Below are 11,045 nucleotides of genomic sequence, written 5' to 3'. Positions count from 1 at the left end.
AGACTTATGGATACGTCATGGCGCTTTTGCGCGCACTGCTTCTGTGCATGCATGGTCGCCACCTGATGTTCAGCTGACATGACAACACTCACTGTCTGCACCACTCCCGGCAGTATAAACCTCTAAATTCTGCAATCGATATCGATCACAGACTTTAGAAGGTAGAAAGAGGGAGGGAGCCCCTTCTCCCTCCGATCGGCACCCCTGTAACTTCAATACAAAGGGTCGACGGTTGACATGGTGACCCAATGTCATCATGAGGACATTCGGGGTACCAGGCTCTAGCAAGTTAGCTAGATCATGGGCAGTTTCTGCTGTTCTGGCACCTGAGGAGCTCTGCCAATGTGACATGGTGTAAGGGGTGTACCAGGACCGTGTAATACCCCACTCCCTTTCTTAGTGTTGTAATAACGCTGCTATGTACATAATGTAATGTATTTAATTGCTATTTTGTGTACCTGTTATTAGGGAAAGTGTAGTACCCATTTCTGGCCACTAGATGGGTCAGTATAGTAGATGTAATATAGTATACTGAAACCAGGTAGAAAACAGTTAAACATAGGAGGGGTCAGCTGCAGCTAAGAGAGGGAGAACTTCCTCAAAGTAGTTAGTCGGCCACGGTGCCCAAACCGTCTGGATGGGCCATAGAGCCCTGATTAGAAGCAGTGACCACATAACGTTGCTTAAGGGAGAAGCACAGCCATCCACAGCAACAGGCCAGGACAACAACAGGCCAGAACAGCAACAGGTTGCATCAGGGTTGGAACAGAGGCCAAGGACAAGGCCAGGGCAGTATGGGGACGCAGGTGGCTCCATTATGTTGTAACTCATCGCATGGGCTGATGCCCTCAGATCCAGGGCAAAACGGCTGAGGGAATCCCCAGATGCAGTGAGTTTGGACCGGGAGGACGTTGCGTTACCTCAGGAGACAGTACAGAAGGGCAGGTCGCTATCCATGTGGCACCTGACTTCAGAGGCTGATGCTCTCATGTCTGGGGCAAAACAAACTAAGGAATGTCTAACCGTAGCAGAGCTGAAAAGGGAGGACGCTGAGGAACCATACGATTTGGTCTGACCCGGGTACGTGCTGTTTGACAGAGAGAGAAGTGCAAGGATAGAGGAAGAAATGTGCAATGTGGAACCTGTTGTTAATGCTTTGAAGAATATGGATGTGCTGCATAAGGAAACAGCAAAGTTGTTCATTTGAAAATTGAAATGGACTGTGTCCTCTATCTATGTGGAACCGTCTCTAGGGAGCCTTCATCAACGAAGAGAGGACTCTGACGGCGCAACATGTGAAGCCACAGGTATGCAGAGCAATGGACAGTATTTTCATGTTACAGGAGGCCAGGGCATGCTAAAGCATATACTTTCAGCCACGACTACCGCCCTGGCCCTCCCTCACAATGGCACCCTCAAACCATTTCAGCAAAATCAGCTCCAATATGGCGCTTCTTCCCTTTTTTTTGAGCTTTGCACTGTGCCTCATAAGTAGTTTTCGACCATATGCGGAGAATTGAAATTGCACAACAAATTGAATTCATGTGGATTTCTCTGGAATAAAACATTGGATCGCAGATATCAAAGTATCATTTTGTTCAGCTTCCTATGACCTGCATGCCAACATAGACGTCCTAGGAGATTCCCTTTATATGAACAAGAATGATTGGACATAAATTGTATGTACAATGTAAAGATGAAAATACTAAATAAATAATAATTCTGGTAGAATATTTATACAGAAGCCCAATGACCGCTGCTGTTTTAGGGCCTGGATACTTCCATTATGCAATGCTCAGTCTAGGACGCCCTACAGGATCTGCGCGCCACTCTCCTGAAACTCTGTGCTGCTCTTTGCACTGAAGCGCGCAACGTCTCCAGGAAGGGTTAACGACCCTCGGTGAAGTACTGCACACTGTGCAGCCTGTAATCCGCAGTGACAGACACTAGATGTAGGCGCTCACCCCTTAGTGACCTAGTACATCTGCTGCAGGTTCACAGATGTCTTGTACATATTCATTGGGCCACCATTGAGCTTCTGTTCAGCGCCCTGGTTATAAATAGCGTGACTCCTATTTACGCACATTCAGCTGTATTTTGATCACATTTGCCCCCTCCAAACATATTTTTTGGTTGCTCAGAGACGCCGCGCATCAAGCTCGCTGCAAGCAAACAAGCTGCATGTGTTTGTGTTTATAGACACAGATTCATTGTGACAGCACAGAGGGTGAGTCAGAGCTCGCCCGACCGGGGTGCGTTCCAGCTGGAGAGACTCAGTGGACAAAAATGTCAAGGAAACCGCGGGAACTTTTCACTGTGCACAGGCCAAGATGGGAAGCCCACCCCAAGCAAACAGAATCAGGCCCCAGACGCTGCAGTCATGCCTTGTGTAGCCAGGCAACGGCATGTTTGCTGACCAAAGGTGACAGTGAAGAGTCATTTTTATGAATGAAATCAGTGATGGAGCAGAGGACGCCTCTCGTCGCCTGCATCACCGGACATTCTGCGGATACGTGGCATCACACTCCCTCTAATATCACCAGTCACCCATCAACCAGTAAAAGATTTCCTACACACTAAGGGCTCGTGCACACGTGTGTATAAATCGGACGCGCGTTATCCAATTTTTTATCGGAAAGCACACTAAGCCATATTATTCAAAGGGACGGAATCTATCTGTAGAACAGAATGCATTAATGAAAATGATTAATAGCTGCTACTTGAAAAAAACGGATGGCACACCTTTCTTCGTGAGATAAAGACCAATTTTTTACACTGTCGTGATGATGTCCTTTAATATTGGGCACTCCAGACAGATATATCTAACTGGTTAGAATTGTCACAGGGCAAATAGAAATGCAAGAAAAGAGTGGTCTATCCTCGCCAATGCATGAGCCCTATGATTCTAAGAAGAATGTACTACCAAATGCTTCAAAATCAGCCTTTTCACTTTGCCCTATCTTCCAAATCAAAAATTCATGCCCATACCAGCTCCTGCCGTCTCCAACTCAAAAAACATTCCTCAAAGAAAAAATGTCATCAGAAAATGACCTGATACTGAAATCTGTCTTTTATGTCAAACTTCCTTCTTTTTTTTAAATCATGGAAATGTTTAGAATATATATAAATTTTGCAATTTTTACATTGGCCACAAGGGCTATTCTAGACTTATACTTTCTATTATTTCAGGAAGTCCACAGGTACATTAGCAGCAACAGACTGACTCAGACCCTATGTTTTGTATTGAAGCATCTACAGTAATGAGCGGCTGCAAAGGTCATTTTTAGTGATGAGCGAGCACTAAAATGCTCGGGTGCTCGTTGTTCGGTTCGAGCAAATTGGAATACTCGGGTACTCGGACAGAACAACGAGCCCAATGTAACTCTATGGGAGACCCGAGCATTTTTACCGTGATCCCCCGGGGGTCCTTTTAAGGTCTAAAAACGTCTGAAAATGATAGAAACACTGCTCAAATGACACGGGGACATCATGGGGATCGCCACTGGAAGCATTCCTGACTACTAGTTCACAGCTTTAAACAATGTCAGAGTTTCATGCCATGTTTACCGGTGCTCCAAAAAACATACCAAAACGAAACCAAAATGGATTTTGCTGGGAAATATGTTAAGGTACATCCTTTCCAGGTTAATGACTTTTATATAAGGCAAAATAATTAACCCCTGACCAAAATGTTCCTCCACCTCTTGGGCTATGTTCAGACGCAGCGTTTTTGAACAGTTTTGCAACTTTAGCATTGCTTTCAACCAATACAAATGCATTCACTGGGAAATATCATTGTAACATTTAACAACCCTAGCTGGCCATGTGGTGTGTGACACATAAGCAGACCATCTTGTTTCATTTATGAAGGAGGGACTTTTACAGTCACAGAACCTATTTTAAGAGGGCCATCAGGCGGCATTAATATTCTTAAAGGGCCATTATTAAACAGTGGGTCTCCTAAACTGTTATTGCCTATGCAGTGAGAGGAAGGGCTGCTAAGAATTACGACGCACCCCATTACCCCTTTCACAAGATGTACAGGAGGGCTTCCTGAAAAAATGATGCGTTGAATGCAAGGCCTGGTCTGCCCCAATGTTACATGCACCCCAATAAGCTTTTCAAGCCATGTACTGGATGGACACAGGAAAACCTACTTCACATTATTCATTTTGTACTCCCATACTCTTTTCTTATGCAATGACTGCAAGGCCTGCCCTGCAACCAAGTCATAGGCACCCCAATAAGCCTTTGAACCCAGGTACTGGATGGACACATGAAAATACACTTTACATTATTCATTTTGTACTCCCATTCTGTTTTCTTATGCATTAACTGCAAGGTCTGCACTGCTACTAAGTCATATGCACCCCAATAGGCCTTTGAACCCAGGTACTGGATGGGCATAGGAAAATCCACTTCACATAATTCATTTTGTACTCCAAGACTCTTTTCTTATGCATTGACTGCAAGGCCTGCCCTGCTACCAAGTCATATGCACCCCAATGAGCCTTTGAACCAAGGTACTGGATGGGCACAGGAAAATCCACTCCAAATTATTCATTTTGTACTCCCATACTCTTTTCTTATGCAATGACTGCAAGGCCTGCCCTGCTACCAACTCATATGCACCTGTTATGATGAGTCACCGAAGGAGGAAAAAACAAAATACCAGCTAAGTCCAGAAAAACCAGAGAGGTTGGCAGCTATCGGATTGCAGACCCCTGAACCTATCCACAACAACTAGCAGTAGCCGTGGGGGGTTCCTACGGTGCCCTAGACCCCTCGATCACAGCCGGAGAACTACATAGCCTAAAGACAGAAAGGGGAAAAATTAAACTGCCCCAGAGCAGACCCCAAAGCAGTAGGCAGCCCCCAACATATAATGACGGTGAAGCAAGATGAAAACACTAACACAGATAGAAAGATAGGTTGAGCAAATGATGGGGCCCAAGCTAACTACATAGGACAGGATAGGAAAGCTGCTGTCTGCCATCCGCAAAAACCCTATCAAAATGAGCCAACCGACTGATAGGAAAAACAGGCCCTGAAGTCGCTAGGCTTCAAAAGACTATATCAGCACTCAGGTATATTCTGAAGACAGAGCAAAAGATCAACAGATCAGAGACAAAAATGGAATTCAGCTCACCCCCGGCCGGGGATGGCAGAACTCCCAAAAAACAAGGCAAAGCAAAAACAAAACTGGAGTACAAAGCAGAGCAGAAAACTTAGCTTTGAGACGCAGGAATCAGACTGGTCTCCAAGAATCCAGCAGGAAAATCACCAGCCAGGAAGAAGGGCGTCGGCAGCCTTATATCCAGTCCTCAATTCCAGCCACCCAGTCATCATCTAACTGCCCAGGTGTTTGGTAATCAGTCTCACTACCTTCCTTCACTAGAGGAGGGAGTTCATCAGACCTCAATGGTGAAGGGAAAAATGAACTCACAACATGCACCCCAATAAGCCTTTGAACCCAGGTACTCAATGGGCACATGAAAATCCCCTTCACATTATACATTTTGTACTCCCATTCTGTTTTCTTATGCATTGACTGCAAGGACTGCTTTGCTACCAAGTCAAATGCACTCCACTAACCCCAATCCTCCCTTGGAAGAAACATGGGAAAAAAAATGTCCCATTAAAAAGGAGCGGGTCTCCTAGACTTGTAATGCACATACATTATGTGTATGGGCTGGCAGACATTTCCCCTGTAGGGTACACCTCAACCTTTTTCTGAACAAGTATTTTATGCCCAGCATAACCAACGACCCTTGTTAATAATTCGACACTGGCTGTAGCAGCACGGAACACGTTAAACCTGTTGATCTAGTGGCAGTGGATGATGAGACGTGGAAGAAGGCCTCATTAAAAAATAGGCCCAATGTAAAGGAGTGGGTCTCCTAAACTTGTAATGCCCATACACTTATGGGCTGGCAAACGTTTCCCCTGTGGGGTACACCTCAAACTTTTTCTGAACAAGTAATTTTATGCCCAGCATAACCATGACCCTTGTTAATAATTTGACATTGGCTGTAGCAGCACGGAACACGTTAAACCTGGTGATCTAGTGGCAGTGGATAATGAGACGTAGAAGAAGGCCACATTAAAAAATAGGCCCAATGTAAAGTCTCCTAGACTTGTAATGCCCATACACTAAATGTATGGGCTGGCAAATATTTCCCCTTGAGGGGGTACATATTTTTTTAAATTTGGTGACGGGCATCATAACACCCTTGCCAAAAAATAAAGTGGCTGGAGCATGACAGAATACGTTCACCCTGGTGTTCGAGTGGTGGTGGACGGTGAGGATGAGGAGAAGGAGGAGGAGGACACCAAATAGCCAAAATCAGGAAGCGTATACCCATGTTTGGTTGTGAAGAGGTGCATGGGAATATACCTCCCAAAAGGACATTACATTGGAATTTATGTTTCGCTGTCATCATTTGGTGGTGTTGAGAAGTCTGGCCTAATCCATCCCTTGTTCATTGTTATAAAAGTCAGCCTGTCTGCATTTTCCGTTGAAAAACGAATGCGCTTATCTGTGATAATTCCACCAGCGGCGCTAAAAACCTGCTCTGACAAAACGCTAGCGGCAGGGCAGGCCAGGACCTCCAAGGCGTAGAGAGCCAGTTCATGCCATGTGTTCCGCTTGGATACCCAATAATTAAAAGGCACTGAGGAATCACGGAGGACGTTGGTACAGTCAGCAAGGTACTCCCTCAGCATCTTAGAAAACATTGCATTCCTTGTGAGATTACCCCGCGCTTCAGGGCCAGGGCGATGGGAGGGTCTGAGAAAACTGTACCCCTGCCTCTGCTGGATTGGAGTTGTGTCTCTCTCGCCTGTCCTCCTTGGTTGGCCAACAAACTGTTATCTCTGCCGCCAGTGTTTTGAGATGGGAATTTTTTTTAATAATTCTGCAACAATGGCCCTCTTGTTCTGCACCATTTTAGTACACCTGTCTGCCTCTGGAACAAGAGATTGAAAGTTCTCCTTGTCGCGTGGGTCTAAAAGTGTCACTACCCAGTAATGACTGTTACCCACTATTTTTACAATACAAGTGTCACTGGAAAGGCAGCGCAACATAAAGTCAGCCATGCGTGCCAGACTGGTAACAGGCAAGCCTTCCGTGTCCTCACCAACAGGACGACTGACCAAGGTATCCTCCTCCTCCTCTTCCTCCCTCTCCTCAGGCCATCCACGCTGAACAGACGGTATGACAGTTGTGCTTGTAGTACCGTCTATAGCGCAAGAAAGTAGCTCCTGTTCTTCCTCCTCCTCCTCTTCCTCATTGTCAACCAATCCACGTTGGGATGGCATGAGGCTGGTCTGTGTGTAACCCTCTGTATGGTTCCTTGATCCATGTCCTCATGCTCCGCCTGCAATGCATCCTCTTTCATTGTGAGTAGAGAGCTTTTCAGAATGCAGATGAGTGGGATGGTGACGCTAATTATGGCGTGATCACTGCTCACCATCTTGGTGGACTCCTCAAAGTATTGGAGGATGTTACATATGTGTGACATCCATGTCCACTCCTGAGGTCTTATGTGTGGAGTCACACCTGAATAACGATGGCCTTGTTGATGCTGGTATTCAACAACTGCCTGCTTCTGCTCACAAATCCGTTCCAACATATGCAGTGTAGAATTTCAATGCATGGGGACATCACACACCAGTAGGTGAGTCGGAATCTGCAATCGCTGCTGAAGCACGGCAAGGGTGGCTGAAGCTGTAGCTGACTTTCTAAAATGGGCACACAGGCGGCGTACTTTCACCAGCAGACCCGGCAGCTCCGGGTATCTTTTTAGAAAACATTGAACAACGAGGTTACGCACATGGGCCAGACATGGTAAGTGTGTCAGTTCGCCTCGCCTCAGAGCCGCCACCAGGTTCCTGCCATTGTCACACACAACCATATCTGGCTGGAGATTCAGCGGTGTCAGCCACACATCTGCCTGCTCTTTCAGAGCTGTCAACAACTCTTCAACATTGTGCGGTTTGTCACCTAAGCAAATTAGCTTCAGCACAGCTTGTTGCCGCTTTGCTTTGGCAATGCTGCAGTGCTTCCAGCTTGTGACTGATGTTCTCCTTTCAGACATGGAGGCTGAAGAGGAGGAGGTTCAGGAGTTGTACACAGTGGGGGCAACCCTGATTGACGTATGGCCCGCAATCCTTGGCGTCGGGAGGACGTGTTCCATCCCAAGTTCTGACTGGGTCCCGGCTTCCACTATGTTAACCCAGTGTGCCGTCAGTGAGATGTACCATCCCTGGCAACAAGCACTTGTCCACGTGTCCGTGGTTAGCTGTCATTTCCCTATAACTGCATTGTTGAGGGAACGGGTAATGTGGGACACGTGCTTGTGTAATGCCAGGATGGCACGGCGGGAGAAATAGTGTCGGCTGGGGACCGAGTACCTTGGGACGGCCGCCGCCATCAGGTTACGGAAAGCTTTCGTCTCCACGAGCTTAAAAGGCAACATTTTGAGCACAAGCAGGCAAGAAATATGAGGATTGAGTACTGTGGCCTGTGGGACGTTGGCTGCGTATTTACGCTTACGTTCCAATGACTGGGGTATGGACAACTGAAGGCTGCGCTGGGACAAGGACGTGGACGTGCTAGATGATGGTGCTATTTGACTGTGGGCAACGGCAGGGCAGGAGGCATCTTCGCATGCACCGTGGACAGGGGATTGGCTTGCACGCACAACAGTGAAGAAGCTGTGGTGTCACCCGCAGACACTGTTTCTGCAGCATGGGGTTGGTCCCACAAAGTCGGGTGCTTTGCTGCCATGTGCCTGATCATGCTGGTGGTGGTGGTGGTAAGGCTGGTAGTTTTGCTACCCCTGCTGATGCTGGCATGACAGGTGTTGCAAATGGCCTGTTTGGGGTTATCGGCAGAGTCTTTAAAAAATAACCAGACGCGGGAAGACCTAACAGTTGGACTAGCAACTTCCGTCATGTTGGTGTTAAGGGGAAAGGTTGCACGTCTTCTGTCTGCAGCCTCCACACTGCTTCTTCCTGCCTGAAGTGGTGCTACACCTACCTCCCCCTGTATGCTGCTGTCCTCGCTCTGCATGTTCTCCTGCCAGGGTGGGTCTGTTACTATATCATCCACCACCTCATCTTCCACTTCCGCACCCTGGTCCTCGTCCTCCTCCTGACTTTCTGGCAATTGTGTCTCATCATTGTCCACCTCATTTGACCGTGGCTGCTCAAATATTTGTGCATTGTTACATGGAATATCATCTTGCCCCACTTCAAGTGGATCAGGCGAGTGGCACGAATCTACAAATGGAAAACTGAACAGCTCTTCGGAGTGTCCGAGTGTGGGATTAGTTATCTCAGGGAACTCAACATGGTGGGAGGAAGGAGGATCAGGGTGGGGAATGTGCAGTCCAGATTCACGGCTACTCTGATTTGACCATCTGGAAGACAGGGTACTGATGGTGATGGATAAGTAACTGGAAGTATTATCCGCTATCCAACCAACAACCTTTTCAGACTGCTCGGGCTTCAATAGTGCTGTCTTGCCGTGGTCCCCTAGGACTTCGGACAATAAGGTCCAGCAAGAAGATGTGGGTGTTTTTGATGGCTCAATTTCAGCTTGGCCATGGCCTCAGCCAGGGGCGTATCTAGGGGGGGCAGCCGGGGCATTTGCCCCGGGCGCAGCCAGCAGGGAGCGCACTCAGGCCGCCTAATGCAGCTGTCCGCAGTGTCCTCCCTGGCGGCTGCTTTCTGCCGCCCCCCCCGGGCCTGAGAGTCGGCGGTTCTCTGTGTCAGCGGTCAAGCTGACAGCTGGCGCAGAGAAGGTGCGCATGCCGGCTCTCAGGGAACAATTGTACTGGCGTCTATACAGACGCCAGTACAATTGACAAAGCGACGTCAGCAGCGTGACGTATAATGTGATCACGCTGCTGACGTCACTCCCCGGCGCCCAGAGCGAACACTCAGCGCTGGTGGTAAGTGCTCCACTGTGGAGCTGAAGACACCGAAGATGGGAGATAGGGGGGTGTTAATGTGGGGAAGGGGGTTAATGAGTGGGGATGGGGGGTTAATGTGTGGGGGGTTAATGAGTGGGGATGGGGGTTAATGTGCTGGGGGGTTAATGAGTGGGGATGGGGGTTAATGAGTGGGGATGGGGGTTCATGTGTGTGGGGGTTAATGAGTGGGGATGGGGTTAATGAGTGGGGATGGGGTTAATGTGTGTGGGGGGGTTAATGAGTGGGGATGGGGGTTAATGTGTGGGGGAGTTAATGAGTGGGGATGGGGTTAATGTGTGGGGGTTAATGAGTGGGGATGGGGGTTAATGTGTGTGGGGGGTTAATGAAAGGGGATGGGGGTTAATGTGTGTGGGTGGTTAATGAATGGGGATGGGGTTAATGTGTGTGGGGGTTAATGAGTGGGTATGGGGGTTAATGTGTGGGGGGGTTAATGAGTGGGGATGGGGGATTCTTTATGTGTGAGTGATTTGGAGTGGGGATGGAGGTTATTTAATGTGGGGGGATTTGGAGTGGGGATGGGGTTATTTAATGTGTGAGGGATCTGGAGTGGGGATGGGGGATTTAATGTGTGGGGGGATTTGGAGTGGGGATGGGGGTTTATTTAATGTGGGGGCTTTTGGAGTGGGGATGGGGGTTATTTACTGTGTGTGAGGGATTGGGGATGGGGGATTTAGAGTGGGGATCGGGGTTATTTGATGTGTGTGAGGGATTTGGAGTGGGGATGGGGGATTATTTAATGTGTGTGAGGTATTGGGAATGGGGGATCTGGAGTGGGGATGGGGGATTTAATGTGTGTGGGGAGATTTGAGGACACAAAATGAAGAATATGTATGAGGAAACAGTATGGGGATGGGTGCAGACAGTATGGAGAGCGAATGGGTTAATGTATGTGGACACAGTATGGGGAGTGAGGGTGATGGGATGTGTGCAGACACAGTATGGGGAATTGGATATGTGTGAGCAGACAGTATAGAGAGTGAGGGGGTAAATATATGAGGAGACAGTATGGTGAACAGGAGGGATGTTAGAGGAGATAGTATGAGG

The sequence above is a fragment of the Dendrobates tinctorius genome, unplaced genomic scaffold, assembly GCF_039654945.1.
Source record: "Dendrobates tinctorius isolate UK_male_01 unplaced genomic scaffold, ASM3965494v1 ptg000065l, whole genome shotgun sequence".
Lineage (NCBI taxonomy): Eukaryota > Metazoa > Chordata > Amphibia > Anura > Dendrobatidae > Dendrobates > Dendrobates tinctorius.
Note: the sequence above shows the minus strand (reverse complement) of the source record.